The sequence below is a fragment of the Tetrao urogallus genome, assembly GCF_951394365.1.
Source record: "Tetrao urogallus genome assembly, chromosome: 7".
NCBI classification, from domain to species: domain Eukaryota; kingdom Metazoa; phylum Chordata; class Aves; order Galliformes; family Phasianidae; genus Tetrao; species Tetrao urogallus.
In genome coordinates, this window is record NC_136820.1 from 42,402,051 (window position 1) to 42,420,951 (window position 18,901).

At 37.9% G+C, this 18,901-nt stretch overlaps 1 protein-coding gene across 1 annotated transcript in view; it reads left to right on the top strand.

Annotated features, from left to right (window-relative positions):
- The window catches only part of PTPRN2 (protein tyrosine phosphatase receptor type N2), a gene marked incomplete at both ends in the record, with an annotated part of 620,206 nt that overhangs the window by 237,131 nt on the left and 364,174 nt on the right, over nt 1-18,901 (top strand). The gene's annotated exons all lie outside the window — the stretch shown is intronic.

Here is an 18,901-nt window from a genome sequence, read left to right on the forward strand (position 1 = left end):
TTAGACTTTATCTTCTCATGTTCAAGTGACCTTCCAATATGTCAGTAAGTGTGCTTATACTTAGGATGTGCTCTTTAAATATTTGACTTGAAAGTGGCCTAAATATCAGTGCCTGAGTCATTCTTTGAAAAAATGGCACACAATAATAAAGCACAATGTTTTCTCTGTGGTTTCATTTTTGATCGGAGAAAAAAAAAAAAAGGAATCTAAACCTCCCATACGCAGCTGGTTTAGAAAGAAAGACCTAATTATTTCAGGTCATGTCACTAATGAATTTGACATTTCATGCTATATTTTCAAAAGGCAACTTTTTCCACTAGTGATAGACAGTTTAACATAGGAACATTTGGGAGCTTAGAACATTAAGAGTGCTTTTACATCCTTATCCTCCTGTAAGAGCAGTGTTATATTTGATTAGCCATCCTAACTCAATTTGTCTGAAAAGTTAGGAATTTCTAGGATGACCTTAGAATTCTCTGCTTTTTTTTTTTTGAGAAACAGAGACAGAAACTTCTGTAGCACAGGTAGACTCTTTTGTCTTATTATTCGAACTGGAGGCAGCAGGACTGATAAGAGTTCTTGTTTTGACCATACTCTGTTGTTTCTAAACACTTGTGGCTGGGTACCAGAAAGAACAGCTTTCTCCCAGGGGCTGCACTTGAGAAAGATGGGATCACAAAGAAAAGATGATATTTTGGGGGAAGAGATTTTATGCAGCACGTGGAAGGAGCAGGCTGTAGAGAGTGAAAGCTGTGGCTTGGCAGTGTGCAAACATCAAAGAGACAGAGAAAGACAGAGATTTCTCAAAAAGTAGGAAACAAACACCTGCTCTCAGAGATAATGTAAAGAATATATTCATAAGGACTCAGAGGTTACCCTGCAGGAAATAAAAGTTAGTTATCGGAATCAGAAATCCTGAAGGAGGGTGCTCACTCCTTGGGAGTTTTGGAGTATCTGCTTTAAGGAGGGTCCCAAATGATTCTGGCATCCTCTTACACTGTTAACTTGCTTGTGTGTCAGTTGTTCATCACTTAATCATCAAGTGCTTTGGATTTAATTAACCAGATCAAACATTTTGCAACTATGAGTTGTTTTCCTATAACATGTTCAGTCTGGATGACTGGTTACTACTGGAAACTGGAGCCTGGCTAACTATTATAAACAAGCTCTTCTTATAGAAAACTAGTTATTAGCAGATTATTCTTCCCCTCTTTTGTTTAGGTCACACCTTTGTCCTTCAAGTAGTTTGCCAACAGAGCACTCAGGAGACTCCTAAGTTATTGAAACCAGTTTACCAAAAATTGATGGGAGACTATTTTAAGCACACCTCTGTATCCTGCATACGAATGCTATGTGAAACAGTAGAAACTACTTTTTATTACAGCTCAGTGCTATTTCTCATAGCTCCAATCAGTCTGGAAGGCACCTTTATGTCCCATTGCCACTGTCCTGACTTTACTCATGAATTCTATAAAATCTTTTATAACTATGCTCTGAATTCCAGCATGTAGATTGTCCACTCATCTTACCAGGTTTCCTCCTAGTTAGCCCAGCTAATGTCTATTGTTATTCAGTGGAACTTGCTGGAGAGCTTTGTTTGTCTAAATGCTTCTGGAGGATTCCACATACACAAATACAATTTATTGTAGTTTCGTTCAGTCTTCACAAATTTTAATAAAAGAAAGACAAAATGTGTATTTCTTACATATTAGGTTATTGCATTTTTAGTCATTTTCAGGCGAGACGCTTTTAGATAAACATGGGCATGTAGATAAAAATGCCCATATATTTTTTTTAATAAATGAGATTAAACTTGTTCAAGTGTTCCAAATAGACAAGTTTAATTAAAAAAAAAAAAAAAAAAGCGTACATATATATATATATATTTATATGAGTATTTCTAATGGTAACCAGCTTGTTTCACAAAGCATATAGTATCTGCATCCAGTTAAATTAACTGATAACTCCTCACTGCATTCTTAGCACAATAGGAACTACTGGATCTCATTTTTCCAAAGTCACTGTAGAGAAAATGAGAATAATGGTTTTTTTTAGTTCCTAATCTAGAATGAGTTAGTAATAGAATTAACTGATTAGATTGAGCTAAAGTAAAAAACATATATTTTTAACCAGGGTGAAATAGCATTTGAACTACAGCAATATGATTTCATTGCAGTGGCAGATGACTTCTCTCAGAACTTCAACTTCAAAATGCATTCTATTTTGTTTGTTTTGGGGGAGTCATTCATCTTCTTTGTCTTAAATAAGTTTGATTGTAATGCTAAAGTAAAATGGAAACCTTTTGTCTTTTAAAAGCGATTTTTTAATATATTCTGAAATTTTGCAAGAGTAATAAAAGCTAGAAAATTACACGTGCGAAAAAATGAACTTGCACACTCTGCAGGAACAATGAAATATGTTCTATAATGGCTAAGGTATCTATTGCTTACTAATATTTCTCATAAACATTTCTTTAGTTCATAAAGTGGCCTTAGAGAGCAATTGGATTAGTGTAGCTGAGAGTTTTAATAAAGACTTGTTTTCATGAATGTTGCTGTAATTGCAACCTTTCTAGGGAGAGAGAGGATAGAGAAAGAGATAATGTTCGTTAACTATTACTGCACAGAAGGGAAATGTTAATGTTCCCTGCATTGGTTTGTTTTTATACTGCAAATCAGTACAAAATCAGTCACTGTCTGCATTAAATAAATAATGGTAACAAATGGCTTTGCAATAAGTGTATGCTGCACATCTCTGTGCATCTGTGCTTGTACATGATACTCACCAGTGAAAAAAAGGGACTGGAACTATTCCCAGTAAATTGTTTAATCTATGTGAATCTAAAATCACTCCTACTTGAGAGGCAGTTGTAGTCCGGTACTCGGGAAATCAGTTTGACAACTGATCTTACAAGCTTTGTGTTTACATCTTTAAGCTTTTTTAAAGTCCTCTATTTAAAATATGAGGGAGCTAAGTATGTGCTTGAATTATGTTTTTCTAAGCCTGGGTTTTAGGCAAATATGAAGTATGTTTCTAACAGCAATAAGCACAGTCAAGATTATAGAATTACAATTATGTGGGGTTTATCTTTGAAATCCAACCTTAACTTGTGCACACGAAACAAAATGCTGAAATGTGATGTGAGAAGTACTTTTTTATTTTCTGATAATACTGTCTTTGTATGTTTTTCTCTTTTCTCCACAAACCAATATGTCATAGTTCCAACCCATCAATTTTTATAGGCCACGATTTTTGGTGCAGTGAAGCTTTATTTTTAAGGCCGAAACTGTGGTCTTTCGGTAAGAAAGGGAAATAGTCCAGCATATTTGTACACTAGGGATAATAGCTTGAGTTCTTTTCACCTTGTGATCTGAAAATGGAACTGAAAAGATTATACTCAGTGGTATAGTTGACAGATGTCAAAGGTGATCCATTCACTATTAGATTCTCAGGCTTCCATGGCTTTGCAAGCATGACCCAAGGAGATATTACGACTGCTTCAGTGAACTCCTAAGACGCCAGCTTTTAATTGTGCCACAAAGAAAAGATAAACATTTTCATGTAATGCTTAAATAAAAGATTTGCGATAGTTTAAAGATTTGTCAAAATGGCAGTGTGATTGTCAATGGCAAGAACAATAGGTCACTCCTGCTGTGTTTGTCTAGTGACCTTTCAGATGGCTGGAGCAGTGCAATCCATACCAATCCATAATATCCATCAGCACTAAGCTTCAGAATGAATTGACAGCTTCAGTGGAGAAAATTGTCCAGCAAATCCTCCACTGTGCTGCTTCAGCACTTTATTATGCTGAGAAACCAATCAAATTGGGTGATTTACTTTGTTTACTCTTTTCTCCTTCAAAAAATTGATATTCAGCCACTGTAGGATTTGTGTGAGAGAGGTTTGTTTCTTTCTCAGAATTACTGCTATGAACTGTTTCTACTAATCTCTGAAATAATCCTATAAAATGAAATTATCTGAAGGAAGTTATTTTCACTTGCATGCTGCTTCAGCCATAGCTATAAAATACCTCCCTGTTATAGTGGGAATATATCAGTGGGAACTCTCCAATCAGAGAAGTCTCAGACTAAAGAACTCCGCCTCTTTTTTGAACTTCAAGGATGGAAAATTTTTGTTTAACACAAAAAGATGCCAATACTCTCATTTGTCTGGCAGGATGTGCTCTGAGATGTGGACCAAAATCCCACAGTCAAAATATTTAAACACCATTTAGACTTCTGAATCCCCTGTGAGGCAATGCAAAGCCTGACTATCCAGAACATGTAGTTCTTACCATTTAGAACAAAACGAAATGCAAGCTGCTGCTTGCTCAGCAGTATAAACAGTGAAGCTGGTGTGCAGTTTCAAAACTAGTGGCTAGACTTCAACGCACTAAGGGAAGTTCTAGTTACAGAGAGAAAGTTCATTTCTTTTCACTGCTTAATCATAGTATTTTGGTCTTCAAATGCACAGGAACCTGTCTTATTTTGTGATTTATTTGTAATGTGTCTGCTGTAAGGCATGGGTTGAATGGCATCTCCTATGAGAAGAGAATGAGGGCGCTTTCTAGTTTAGAGAAAAGAGGGTTTAGAGATAACCTAGTTGATTTATGCTTTTGCATGAGGAGGGAAAGCAGAGGGCTCTTCTGGTAACCAGTGACAGGACTTGTGGGAACAGCAAAAGCTGCACCAGTAGAGGCTCAGACTGGACATCACAAAAATGTCTTTAATGTGAGGATGATCAAACAATGGAACAAGAAAGGTGGTTGATGCCCCATGCCTGGCAAGTGATCAGGAGGAATTTGTACAATGCCCTTTAAATTTGTTTAGCACTGAGATCATCAGGCAGTTGGACTTGATGATCTTTTTAGGTCATTTTCAAATGAACTACTCTAAATTTTAAGGTTTTTCACATACATTGAAGCTCACAGACTGTTCGTGGAGGTTCTATTTGGCTTGTGAGCCTACTTCTGGCACTGTTACATTAGTCAGTGCCTAGATAGTTTCTGTTTTGTCACATGCTAGCTCAATTCCAGACTGTCTATGTAAAATTAGGTTGTAAATCTGTTCACAACATGTTAACTTAATTGGATCATACAATCAGTCCTGTGCTTTTAATTTGAGATTGTGGATATTCTGCTCAGTTACTTTTGAAAAAGCTGAAAATTTATCTACTGTTCATAGTATAAGACTGCTATGAAAGGTGATTAGTCTGACCCATTTATTATGCTAAGGGTTAGGTTGATTCTAACAGCTTGAAACTATTTCTGTACCTTCATAAAGGTGATAAAGGATATTGCTCTGCATACAATGATTACTTCCTACAGGATGTTGCTCAGGTTAGGACCCTGAAGCTGAGTTGTACAGAATTCTCAATTTATTCTGCAGATTTTTTGTTTTCCTAGGCAAGTTGTTAAAGAATTTCATTTTCGTGATCTTCATCATTTGTTATTTCCACCAGTGATATGCAGGCCATTTTAATTGCTTTGAAAAATGAAATATAAAATAAAAATGAATCACAACGTATACAACAAAACAGGAATAATAGGTTTTATTGTTCCTTGTTGCTGGAAAGTCTTGATGTTTCTTAAAAGCTGAGCTTTTGTATTTCATGAGGCTTTTCAGCTCTCCTTAGAAAATAATAACAGAATGTTCTTGTCCTTTAGTACACACATGTACAAACAGAAACACTGATTTGACCTTCCCTACATATCTCAGTGTCCTCTTTGAAATTGTTATTCTGTATGCAAGTATATCTTATCAAGAGGAAAAAATTGTGCATATTCTTCACTTAACGTCTACAACTAGCTTTAAAAAGTAAAAGAGAAAACAGAAATGCTCTTGGTACAAAAGTTTGTTAAAATCAGTTCCTGACAGCACTGCTCACAGGCCAAAAAATAAGAGGGAAAACTGTAAAGTTCTTATTGCTCAATTTATCACTTTCACTAGAAGACTCTGCCCATGTATAAATAAATGACTGTCCAACATTGAACTTAAAGCCAAAAGTTTTGCTTCTTATAATGTAGCTTGATCTGCTACATAAACAAATGAATTTATTGGTGAGAGACAATTCTGCCATTGTCTGCACCACAACCACTATACAAAAGTACATCTAGAATATTCCTTGGTTAGCTGTTCACATGCAGTTATTCACACTCCCTAGTGTTTTTTAGACACAAAATCATTTTTTCCTCTTTCATCCTTCAATATCATTGTGATTCTCAGCGGCAGAAATCGCATCCTTCGCATCACTGCTTTAGTGCAGTGTTTCACCTTAATTCTGATGTTATACATTCTCACAGGAAAATTATACTTCATGCATCTTTTTAATGCACAAGAAAATAGCAGAAAAACAGTGGTGGTGCATAGCTTTTTCTGTATGAGAATTCAGCTTTGAATATTTTTAATTTCTTCTTTGTTTTATGTGCAGAGATGGTATGACAGCCTGTTCTACTTCCGTTGCCCTTCGCTTTTGTGATCCCAAAATATGTTAAATTATCTTACCCCAGAACCTGCTGATGTAGATAAATTTACAAGAGTCCATCCAAGCTCCCATTTATTCCTCTTTTCACTTCCCCAATGTTTTGCTTTGTTTGCTAGTGGGTCAAGCTTTGTGATTCACCTCTAGAGGAACATCCAAAGCCAGATTTTGCCTTGATTTAACTGGTGACCAACTGATCCACGACACAGAGTAATGACAAATACGTCTGGTCCCTTGAACAGTTGAAATGCACTGCGTAATTTTAGCAGTGCACCTGGAGTCCCAGGAGTGCCACAGTGACTAGCTCAAATTTGTATCTCTCTGCTCAGCTGAACACATAAATATTGCTGGTGTTAAAATGTTCCTAGATCCACCATTTTCTCTTTCTGTATCTTCTCTTCTGCATTATCATCTCTTCTTTGGGTCTCATGGACCTGCAGCCAGTGCAGAGGCACCGCAGCCTCTCTTTGAGTCGGTTCATGCTGCTCTGTTGTCTCCATGCTACAGATCTTTACTCATTGGGTTACATGTCTCTTATCATAGGGACGGGGTGCTAAGCTGTGTTTTGCTTCTGTAACAGTAGTAGACATAAAACACCCGAGATGATGCAGTATCTCACAATTGCATATGGTCACTCCTTCCAGTCCATTACGGTGTTTTTCTGGTAATTGCCATGTAAATCATTTTAAAGGAGTGACAAATATTAACCTTTTGGAATGTGTGAAAAGGAGAAAAACAAAGGTTGGAATTCTGGTGAATTCATCAACATGAATTATAATGCAGTCCATTCTCTACTAGCACTTTTTCATCAGTGTTTTGCTCAGTTCTGGCAGGTTCAGCTATAAACATACAATAATTTGATTTTCATGCCCGATAAATTTTTGAAATTTCTGGACTCAGATAACATGTATACAATGTAAACATCTGACCACTAAAAATTAGAATGAAGTCATTTTTATCTCACTCTAAATTGTTTATATGACATGCAAGAAAATGCTTCACAAGGAGATCAGTGAGGACTAATTCAGAACACTAAGAATAAATCAGAACAGAGAAAATAATTTAATTTTACTATTGAGTAGATATTTCCACTCACTGTTTTAGAAGAAAGGTATACTGCAATCTTCAGATTATGGTGTGTCTGATGGAGAGATAAATTCAGACTTAATTTATTGATAGATTGGAGATTGAGTTTTAGAAAAAGTCAATTTTTAAAATGTTAAACATTTTGGTATCTTACAGAAATGTTTGTGTTTCTTTATTTTCCTTCTTTGAGCACTAGGCTGATGGACATACTTTATCTTTTGTAATTTAAACCATCTGCATTGTAATTTGGTCTGGGCTTTAAGTTACCTTGAAAAAAAAAACATTTTTGGTGATATTAAGGTAGGGAATATACGAAAAGTTAAAGTCCGTTAAAATGTATATCACCAGCTGACCTCGATCTCATTTATTACTTACTCATAAATAATCTGATTTTAAAAAACAATCTTGCTATGTCAGGGCTTTTTTTCTATCAGGGAGTTAGGGTTTATGACAAGTAAACTCCATCACTGCTTCAAACATTCAGCTTAAAAATGCATTAAGGAGTGCTTGGATAGAATCCAGTCTTGGAAAGGAGGATATCATCGTTATGGCACAGATTATTGCCGTTATTTCCATGTTTTTGCCATTAACAACATGTCTGTATGAATTTGTCACTATTAACATAGCTGGAGGTACTGCTTATTTGGGACAATACAAGCACAGGCTGGAACAGGGTCACACTTCAATTATAACTCCAGAGAGGTGATCCTTCTTGACTTCTCAATCACTCTTGTGTTTCCACAATGCCGTTATCACTCTGACCTTCATAGCCTTACCACTGCTATTGATTTTTACCAGGTGTCATCTGTGTTACAAATTGGTCTGGACTTGAATCTGTCCGTATTAAGGGGTTTAAATTCACACTCATTTGTGGTGGAAAAAGATGGAAAAAATATGGAAAGTGGGAATTTGCTGAGCTGTCAAAAAAAAAAAAAAGTAAGTTTAAAAAGGTTTAAAGGCCAATAAAGCCAATGAAAAAAACAGCATATTAAAACAAACTGCATCTAAAGATATAAAATTGCAGTGTCCTTAACATGTTTACAGTTACAGTCTCGTGACATCAGGCTGCTCTCCAACAACCCAGTGAGTAGCTCTGTGCTCTGATGTTACTTGGTTGCTTTCATCAGTCCTGAATAAATGCGAATTATTTACAAAATTCATTACGATATAACTGAATTTGAGGCACAGGATGAGTTCAAACCAGATAAAATATATTTAGTGCTGAAATTCATTTCTTCTCTCAGTATGTACTGGAGATGAGAACTTCAAGATACATGAAGCTACACTGGAACATAGACAAGAGACTCAGACAGACAAGGCAAGTGTTGCAACACCATGGGCTTGATGAAACATCAGTGCCCAGGACTTTCATTATAGCACGTCACGTGGGTTACTCGCAAGGGCACTTCCAGAAAAGAAAAGTAAATACAATTTTGGTGTTTAAAGATCCTTCAGGTTTGGTGGGCTCAGACAGAATATAATGGTAACACTGTGAATTGCTTTGATGTTAAAATGTTCCGCTGTAGTCCTCACTGTACTTCTTCTGCATCCTGAAAAGATGCCCTTTAATGTCTCAGTTTATGGTCTATTGTATGGGAACTTTCTTGTTGTGAGATTCCCTTTGTGTCTAGGAAATGAAAAGTAAGATTTGTAGAAAACAGAATTCAATGGTTTATATTGTTTTTCTCAAACTTAATGAGGATGGGATAGTCCCACTGCCATGCAGCCATGCAGGAGCATTCACTTCTTCCATGGGATATATGTAGCTGACATCATTTATTCCCTCTTTGGCAAATACAGTGACTTTTGTCTAGAATGTAAACCCTCTTGTGAGTAGATCAGCTGGTTTGGTAAGCGACCTCTGGAGTCAGACAGAAGTTGCAGCTTGAGGAAGAGCATCATGAAGCCTGATTCTTGAACACAGGAATGAATGGGAGGATGGAACTTAGATTTTCTTGAGGACCCTTATCAAAGCTATGTTGCTTTTCTGTGATGTAGCTCTTCCATTCTTCCGTTACTATTGAACTTTGCATACAAAGAGAGGCTCATATCCTTTTATTTCATACTTCTGTAACGGAAGTTCCCATTATTTTGCATATTACAATATTTACCAATCTTATGGAAAAAAAAAAAAAAAAAAAAGAGAGATGGAAAAAAAAGCTGTTTCCTTAAAATGAAAGTTTCCTAGTATCATTTTCAGCTTCTCTGTGTTGTGATGTCAGACTCTGAAACCACATCAGTGATAAACCACTTCCATATCTTATGTCTTAGCTATTTCTATCGAAAGACTTCTGTGGTTCCACCTCCAGAGGACCGTGCCAGATTTCTCTCTTCACTTCTGTGACAGCATTTGTCCCAGAGCCCCGAGGGAGCAAATTGCCTTCTGAGGAGATGCATCAGCCTCTCCTGAGAGAAAAGCTGCTGTTGCAGCAAAACCACAAGTTGTACCTGCCCTCCAAATCAACAGGAGATAAATGGGATGCTCTTCATACCGACTTTAAGGAGTGTGACTCACAGAGCAAGGGCCACGGCGTCTCTGTGGATTAAGAACCGGTTATGAGATAGGAGGGAAAGATTCGTCATGAACTGCTGCTTCTCAGCGTGTAGAGGGATTAGTGGTACCCCATGGGCAAATTGTCTCTGTTAGGAAGAACTATGGAGGATTTAGAAAAATTCCAGATGGATTTAAATACATTGAGGGATTAAGGAGCACAATGGTAGATGAAATTCAGCTCGAATAAGTGTGACAGAATAATAGACATTAACAAAAATAGTCCTTCTGGGAGAAAAAAAATAGAAAAAAAAAAAGATATTCTTAAAACTCCTCATACTCTGAGCTCTGAGGCAATGGAAAATTAACAAAAAAAAAATGCTGTTTAGATGCATAGGTCCTGCCATTGGTATGGTGGCCCATGTTTTCAGACATGGAAATTTAAAAGAAGGCACTCAAATCCTGAAGTAGGTTGTCCATTTCTAAAATACAAACCTGTCCAATATATCTTTGAGGTCAACAATTTAGCAGGATGATTTTTTAAAAAGATAGGGATTTTAGTAAGTGATAAGTACATGGATAATCAATTACTGGTAGAAGAAAGCGATAATCCTACTTGTTTATTTTCAGAAGAAATGTTCTTGGTTCAGAAGGGCAAGAAGTGCTGATTCCTAATCTCTCTCTTTGTCCAGGCTGCAATGCCATGAGCATGGAGACAGAGTGCGCAGCTGAGAGTAGCATCCTAATCTTGAAACACATGGTACATGCATTACACAAGGTGCATGTAAGGAAAAAATGTCACCGTTATAGTGCCTCTAGAGTCAGATCAGCGATCAAATAGAATCTGTTTTTTCTTGTGTAATGTTATGATTTATTAGGTCAGGGTCCCTAGCTATTCTAGAGTAGATAGTTTTGCACCTTTTTGAGAGGGCTTTGGGCAGCTGCCAGAACACCAGCAATTTCGTAGCAAGTCTCACACCTCTAACTTTTTCCTCAGAGAATTGAGACCAGTGTTGAAAACTGACACTGGATGATTTCCTTAACATCTTGCTTTCTTTACTTTTAGCTGTGTGAATGAAGCAGTGCTCAAGAGAAAAAAAAAAAAAAAAAACTAAACTAAAGAACAAAAGGTTTCTGTTTATCACAGCATTGTCACTCCCAGGATAGGCTGTTCTGTAGTTAGTCCTTACAGAGCTGAATTTCAAAAATCACATCTCCTACCTTCCTTCATAAGAACTTTTCCAACATTATCTTGGATTTCATTTTCTTTTTTTTTTTTTTTTAGCTTTATTTTCAGACTCTCATGATTTAACAGCTGGCTTGCTAAAATCAGGCAGTAGCATGTACAAGGTTGTGTAACACAGGTTCCTATCTTGTGCTCACATCTGTTGCTGAGAACTGATTAAAAGACTGGAGTTAGCATGGAATCACAGAATCATAGAATGGTTTGGTTTGGAAGGGACCTTTAAGATCATATAGTTCCAACCCCTTGCTATAGGCAGGGTCACCTCCCTCTAAACCAGGTTGCTCACATTCCCTTCCATCCTGTCCTTGCATATTTCCAAGGGCAACCCGTGCCAGTGCCTCATCACCCTCACAGTAATGAGGGGTTTTTTTGATATCTAGTCTAAATCTACCCTCTTCTAGTTTAAAACCATTTCCCCTCCTACTGTTGCTACACGTCTTTATAAAAGCCATGTACTGCTGGAGATCTGCTGCCTGCAGCAATTGCTTATTCTCGATCTCAGTAGCAGAAAGAGGAAATTGTTCTCCCTCTCCTTTTTTCTTGACTACTTATAGTAGGCAGAGCAGTTATAGTTGGTGTGCACAGCTCCTCACAAAAAGGTAGAGCTCAATTCTGGTGTTCTGGCTCCACTACAGTTTGTGCTGGAGCTGGCCAGGTTGCTTTTGCCAGTTGCCCATCAGCAAGATGTTTGCTTGCAGCCTAATCAATGTTCTTGCTGCTGCCTAATAGCTTTACCAGCCTAAGCAATCTAGTCCTCAGCTTCATTCATCCTAAATGTGGCTTCTTGCACATTGGACTCTAAAGCATTCTGTATGGTATTCCAGACCAGTATTTCTGAACTTTGTTTATAGTTGTTGGTATCTTTATTTATTTATTTTGGGGGGGATTTGCCTTTCTATCTGTGGCATTAAGGAAACTGTGCTGCATATTAAGAAATTGATACTGTTAATAGACCATTGCACTGTTAATTAAGGGAAGTCAGTTTGATGTCAATACCCAGACAACACTGAAGATTGGCCAGGTGGAACTTTGTTAAGTAATTATTAAACCAAAGTAATTATTATTAAATTAAAGAATGTATCTATCTTGAAATTCAGTTTTTAGAAAAATAAAAGCCTCATAAATAAAAAAGTATCTAAGATCAGTACTAAAAAGAAGAGCTGCATGAAAGATGCTGCAGTGTTAACAATTTCTTAAAAATCTTAGATGTAAGCGCTCAAATACAAGGGAAGCAAGACCGACAAAATTATGTTTTGCAGCTCAAGTCTCAGTTAACTTCTAGGGAAAAGAGCCAACACATTGCATAGTCTACACTTACCTCTCAATTAAAGTTTATTAAAGTTGATTACTCGAAGTAAATTAATCAACAGATTTGGTCCTTATGACTTGGGCTTTCAAAGAACGTTGTTCTTGTTATCTCTGTGGTTAGTGCTTTTTCCTTTTAAGAAATATTTCTAGGTTTTAAGCTTAAATGGCAGTTATTTAAGTATTTAGGGTGAAGGCCAGACTGTCTTATTTATGCGCTGAACTACATGTCTTCCCCAGGAATGAGGACATTCTACTTTTCCCATGACATCACTGAGTTCCTTGAGGGACAAATGAGTACATATCCACACAAGGAGATTCTGGCACCTCTTCTCCTCTTCTATTTAGAAGGGACTTTGTGAGACTCCAGAAGATAGCCCAGACTTCTAAGTGTCTCCCTGCCTCACGGAAGCATACCAAGCCAGTAGGTTATTCTGAGCTCCACCATATCTAACATGCCTGTACTGAAAAGCACCTTGTGGAGTGTCCCTGCCTGTCTTTCCCTTACTACTGCAGGGCTTAGAAAGTGAAGCAGGAAGTGGAGGAAAGCTTACAGAACTTATTCCAAGCAGTTTTAACTTCTACATTATAGGAGTGTCCTGTGGGTACTAGCCCTAAGGGATAAGTCTGTCTGTCATCCTCTTGATGGCTCAGTGTTTCATCTTCAGGCACATAAATGACGGCGGAAGATGGATGACATGCAAGAGGAAACGTGACCATGAGTCACATCACTCAGCAGAAGGGAATGCTGCTGTCCCAAATAGTTTTCAAGTATGTGCATGTTCTACATAAGTAAACAGACTAAATAAAAAATCTCTCTCCACAAAAGCCTTGGTTGCTATGCTCAGGTACTTCCCACCTTCACTTGAACTGTGGATTCAACTCAAGGTGAGCACAAGTGTAACCAATTTTTGAACCTTCTCGATGAGAAATAGGTGGAGCAAAGATGCCATTGTACTTGAATGTGGACAGCAAAAGAGAGGCTGGTTTTAAGAGTGGCACCTACCACTGCAGAGCATGAGCTTTCTGATGCTGCTGACAGGGCTGTATTTAAGCACTCAGGCAACTTTCTGGCTGTAGATAAATGCCTTGTAATTTTGGCAAAGTGCTCAGCACTCTCAAAAATGGGTGAATTGGACTTCTTTGCCTATGTCCTGATGTAAAAAAAACCAGGTGGATTGAATCCTACCTTTCTTAAGATCTCACTGGGGATTGGACTGACATTTAAGTTTAAGGAGTGCTATTCCCAATGTCAAGCCTATTTCTGTACTGTAGATTATTCGTCATTTTTGCAGAAAATGATTCAATTGAACTAATATGACAAGGCTGACTGGATGTCCGTTATATTGCTGCATTACAATTGCTAAACAGAATATTGGAAGGGCACTAGGTACAGTCTGGTAAAGACAATACATAATTTGAATGATGGCACTGAGGGAGAATTTCAGAGTTCAGTGAAGCCACTTGGCAGTTGGGAGAAGGAAAAGCGAATGAGAGCAACTGCTTGTGAGACTGACATAACCTCAGTGTAACTTTGAGCTACATGTTGCTCTCCTTTCTGGGAGCAGGCTTGGCAAATGTGAGCAGTCAAGCCATCTGTATAACTGGATCAGATTTTTGCGACCTAAATGGATCAATTTATGGGATTGTTTTGACAGGCATGTTGGGAAATACAGAACATATAGTTTTCATCATTGTTTACTGCTGTTCCTTCTCTTGTTCCCTTTGACACTGCCCACTGGCTTTTATTAGAATCTGAGCTCCATTTAACTCAGCATGCAAAGCTGGCCGTGCTGCCAGTGTCCCTCCCTGCAGAACTCCTCCTGTTCCTTCATTTACATGTTTCTTTCTTGTTCTTGAACTAGAAGAGGAAGCTTTGAGACATGAATGAATAAACCATTAGGTCCAGGTCAAAAATATGCCATTCATTATTCAAACTGGTTGTACTCACTTTTCTGACTTATAGGTTATCTTGGCAATTTCTTGGGAATGTGATATCCATCTGCAGCACTGTTTGGATAACTGTGGTGTGTATCAAGTTCAGCATACAATATTCAGCACTACATTTTTGGGGGAGTGGTTTAATTGGCCATGTGTGAGGCATGTCTGGTCCACAAAGTTCTTGACACCTACTCCATTTTCCCACAGCAGGTGTTTTGCAAGGCAGTTCAGCAGTGAGGAACAAGTTATGTTCACCTGGATCCAGGTGCTTTAAACATGATGTGAAATCAGTCAGCTGGGTTCTTCAGACAGCCAGTACCCCATGTTGAAATAATTTAGAACAATATTTTTGATAGGGAAATTTTTCTTGTAACTAAAAACTAATTTTCGTGTTACTTGGTCTTTGCTACCACAATATCTTCTCCATGTTTGATAGGGAGGAGATACGTTTGTCTTTTAGGGACTGCTAATAGCGCTACTCTTTTTATTCTTAGATCCAGAAGGCATGCAAGTGTTTTAAGAAGCAATACTAGTCATCTGGCAAAAAAGCTGGTATCATTCCCTTCGTTTTACAGATGTTGAAATTGAGGAAGGCGTCTTGACCATGGTCACCTGATTAAGGCCTCTTCTTTTCTTCATTCATCTTTTATTTATCAGCAGATATTCTCTTTTATATATAAAACCACTGAAGATAATGAGATAGTTTTACATGTACAAAAATAGGGTAACAAACTATATGAAGCAGTGATTGAGAAGGAAATCATTTAATGTGATTGCTCTAGGTATTGCCAACTTTGTGGAACCGAATTTTTAGAAAAAACTCCTCAACCCAATGTTTTTCTTACAAATTGAGCAAATGAAGAGTGAAATCTTTAATAGACAGTAGCAGAGGAAGATTATAATCCAATGTTCTATTATTTGAATTACCTCTGTAAGTTAAGACTGTTGCTTAAATTATTTCTGTTTTCAACTCCCTCACTAGGATGGATTTAGATATTGGAAGATATGGATTATTATTTTCACCAGGCAATCTAATTTTCCTGTATCCAATGTCCAGTACAATTCTGGAAACGTTTTAGCAATTACATAAAGTTGGTCTCCCAAATCTGCTCTTGAGAATTTAAATGGATTACTTAATTTTCAGAAGTGCTCAGCAGCTCGCATTAAGGTAAAGGGATATTTATTCCTGCACTTTAATTTAAAATCCATCCCTAAATAAAAGAGCTTTATAGCCTGGATCTTCTTTTCTTGTTAGATAAAATTCCGGATGAAATTAAAAAGAGCTGTCTTTATTGTGAATTTTAGTACAGACAAGTAGCTATGTATTGGGCTATTCAGTTTTCTCATAGTTTAAATGGTTTTGTCATGATTTAACATCATGACATCAAAATCTTTCAGTCAGCTGGGGTGTCATTACATCTGAAGGAATGATGTAGTACTACCATACGATATTGTCTGCGGTTAGCAGAGATATAAGCCATATGCTCTAGTAGATATAAGCAGTTCAGTGCAAGTGCTGTTTGCTGCAATATGAGATTAAACAAAAACAGCATTTTTCAGATGATTCTGTGCAAGACTTGAAAATATGTATCTACATAAACCCCAAAGGAAATATTTATATTTTATTCCCCTTTTATTTCTTTATTGTCATTAAAATTTATCAAAAAAAGTATATTCTGCAAATAATATGACATAGCAGTTGGAATCTGGGTAAAACAAACTTTGGCTACTGATTCTGTAGGGTTTGAATTTGTCATTTGAAAATAATATTTAGGCTAGAACTTACGGAAAGAGATGACTAAGGAGGCAAAGCAAGAGAAGAAAGTTATTTATAAATGAATTCTACATGCTTTCTGACCCTCCCTTTGTCTTTCTAGCTGTAGAGAACTGGAGCCGGAAACCTGAAAAAGACCTGCTCTAGGGGGCCCTGCTGGGGCAGGAGTTGGGCCACATGGACCCAGAAGTGTCTTCCAATCTCAGCTGCTCTATGATCTTAACACAGTTAACTTAAAAATGCAAAAGAGAAATCTACTGCAAGTAAAATTATAGAAAAGATAGGAAACATATATAGTATCAGAAATGGTGTTGCCAGCAGAACTAGGGAAGTGACCTTCCCTCTGCATCTCAAGTACTGAGTTCTGTTTTGGGCCTCTCACTACAAGAGAGACACTGAGGTCCTACACTAGAAGATCTTGTCTAAAGTAGGCAACGAAGCTATGAAGCGTCTGGAACACAAGACTTAGAAGGAGTGGCTGCGGGAACTGGGACTGTTCAGTCTGGAGAGGACAAGGCTCAGGGGAGATGTTATTGCTCTCCATAACTACTGCAAAGAAGGTTGTGGTGAGGTGGGGGTAGGCCTCTTTTCCCAGGTAACAGTGATAGGACAAGAGGGAATGGCTCTAAGTTGAGCCAGGAGAGATTCAGGTTGGATAATAGAAAGAATTTCTTCTCTGAAAAAGTGGTAATGCATTGGATCAGACTGCTCAATGAAGTGATGGAGTCGTCGTCCCTGGAGGTGTACAAGAAATGTTTAGATGTGGCACTTAGGGACATGGTTTAGCAGGAATTCTAGTGATGAGTTGATGGTTGGAGTAGATGATCTTAAAGGTCTTTTCCAACATTTGAGATTCTATGATTCTAAGTCTGAAGTAAATTCTATCTCAAGATCTTGGCCATCAGAAGCTATATGATCTTCAAAAAGGTGCTATGCCACACAGAGGCTTTTTGTTCCTAATGCTCAAACCTTTCCTGGAAGTGTTAAGAAACTCTCAAGGCAATTAAAAAAAAAATTAAAAAATCAAGGACTGTTAAGGATATAGCAGAACCCATTAATTTTCTTAAACAAAATGAGGCTTACACATCCTCAAGTGAACTTCCAAGGCATAAAGAGCATCCATGGATAGGTCGTGTTGCTTTTCTTTTTGCCAGTATGTGCTTTTTATCTCTGAGTCCTTTGCAAGTTGTGATTTCTCTTTAAGAGTTTACCATTGCTGGTGTAGTGAAATATATTATCACAGACTCAAAAGAAAACTTACATGGACAGAATCTGTATTGTGCTGTGTCTGGACATGAAGTGGCCATGGCCCAGACCCACTGCACCATACTGCTCTGAGTGAGCAGAGCCAGGCAGGACTGTTAGTAACAACACGGCTCTCTGTCCTCTCCTGCTTTAGGAAACTAAAATCTAAATCTCTTCAAAGCCAGGATGGATGGTGCTGTGAGCAACCTGGTCTAGAGGGAGGTGTCCCTGCTGGTAGCAAGGGAGTTGGAGCTAGGTGATCTATAAGGTCCCTTCGAATTCAAATGATTCTACCATTCTAAAACTTAACAGTTCAACTAAAGTTGTAGGAACCCTGATCCACTCTTATCTTTCCTGCAAGACTTGGGCCTTGTCATCATGATTGCATCCAGAGAAACTTTGTTCTATTAAAATATCTTCTTGTACTGTCTTCTATTTGTTCCTTATCTGAATTGTTGTGTTCTGTTTTTACTTCTTGCTTTATGTAACACTTTTAGTTAATTCTGTTGTAGATGAATCCTCACAGTCAGTAGAGATATCACATTTTTGAACTGTGTTAGCCAGTTCCTTCAGAACCCTGGAATTCATGTTATCTGACCCCATAGACCTGTACGTGTTCCGCATCATGAGGTAGTCTGGACTTGCTCCTCTCTTACACTAGGAGGGATTTTGCTCCCTCCACCTCAGCTTTGAAGTTCAGGGACATGAGAAGTGTGAGAAGCCTGACTGGCCACGAAGATGGAAGCAAAGAATTCATTCACTGCCTCAGCCTTCTCCATATCTGAGGAGGCCAGCTCTTCCTTTTCATTTATCAGAGGTGGGACACTCTCCTTAGGCTTGGGGTAGTTTGCTTAACGCCGTACTGCTGGGAACAGTGTGCTCACTCAGCATAAATAAAGCTAGAGTCAGTCACTATGTAAGCACACACTGTGCAACACTGAGCAAAATGCAGTATGAATTAAAGTAGTAGGGAAATAGAGTGTGGATAATGATTAGACATTTTCAACTCTCCTACCATACAGCTGTTACAGAACTGTAATCAGCAGTACTAGTATGTAGCAACGTTTAGAAACTGTAAAAGTGATACTAGAAGGTACTAGAAATTAATCAGTTCTTAATGTGAGTCCTCAAATGTGAGAATGTGATCAATAATAATACTGATACCAAAGAAGAATTGTAGAATCCTAGAATCATAAAATGCCTTGTATTGGAAGAGACCTGGAAGCCCAACCAGTTCCAACCCCATGCCGTGGGCAGGTTTGCCACCCATTAGATCAGGCAGCCTGGCGCCCCATCCAGCCTGGCCTTGAACACGTCCAGATAGCACCATGCC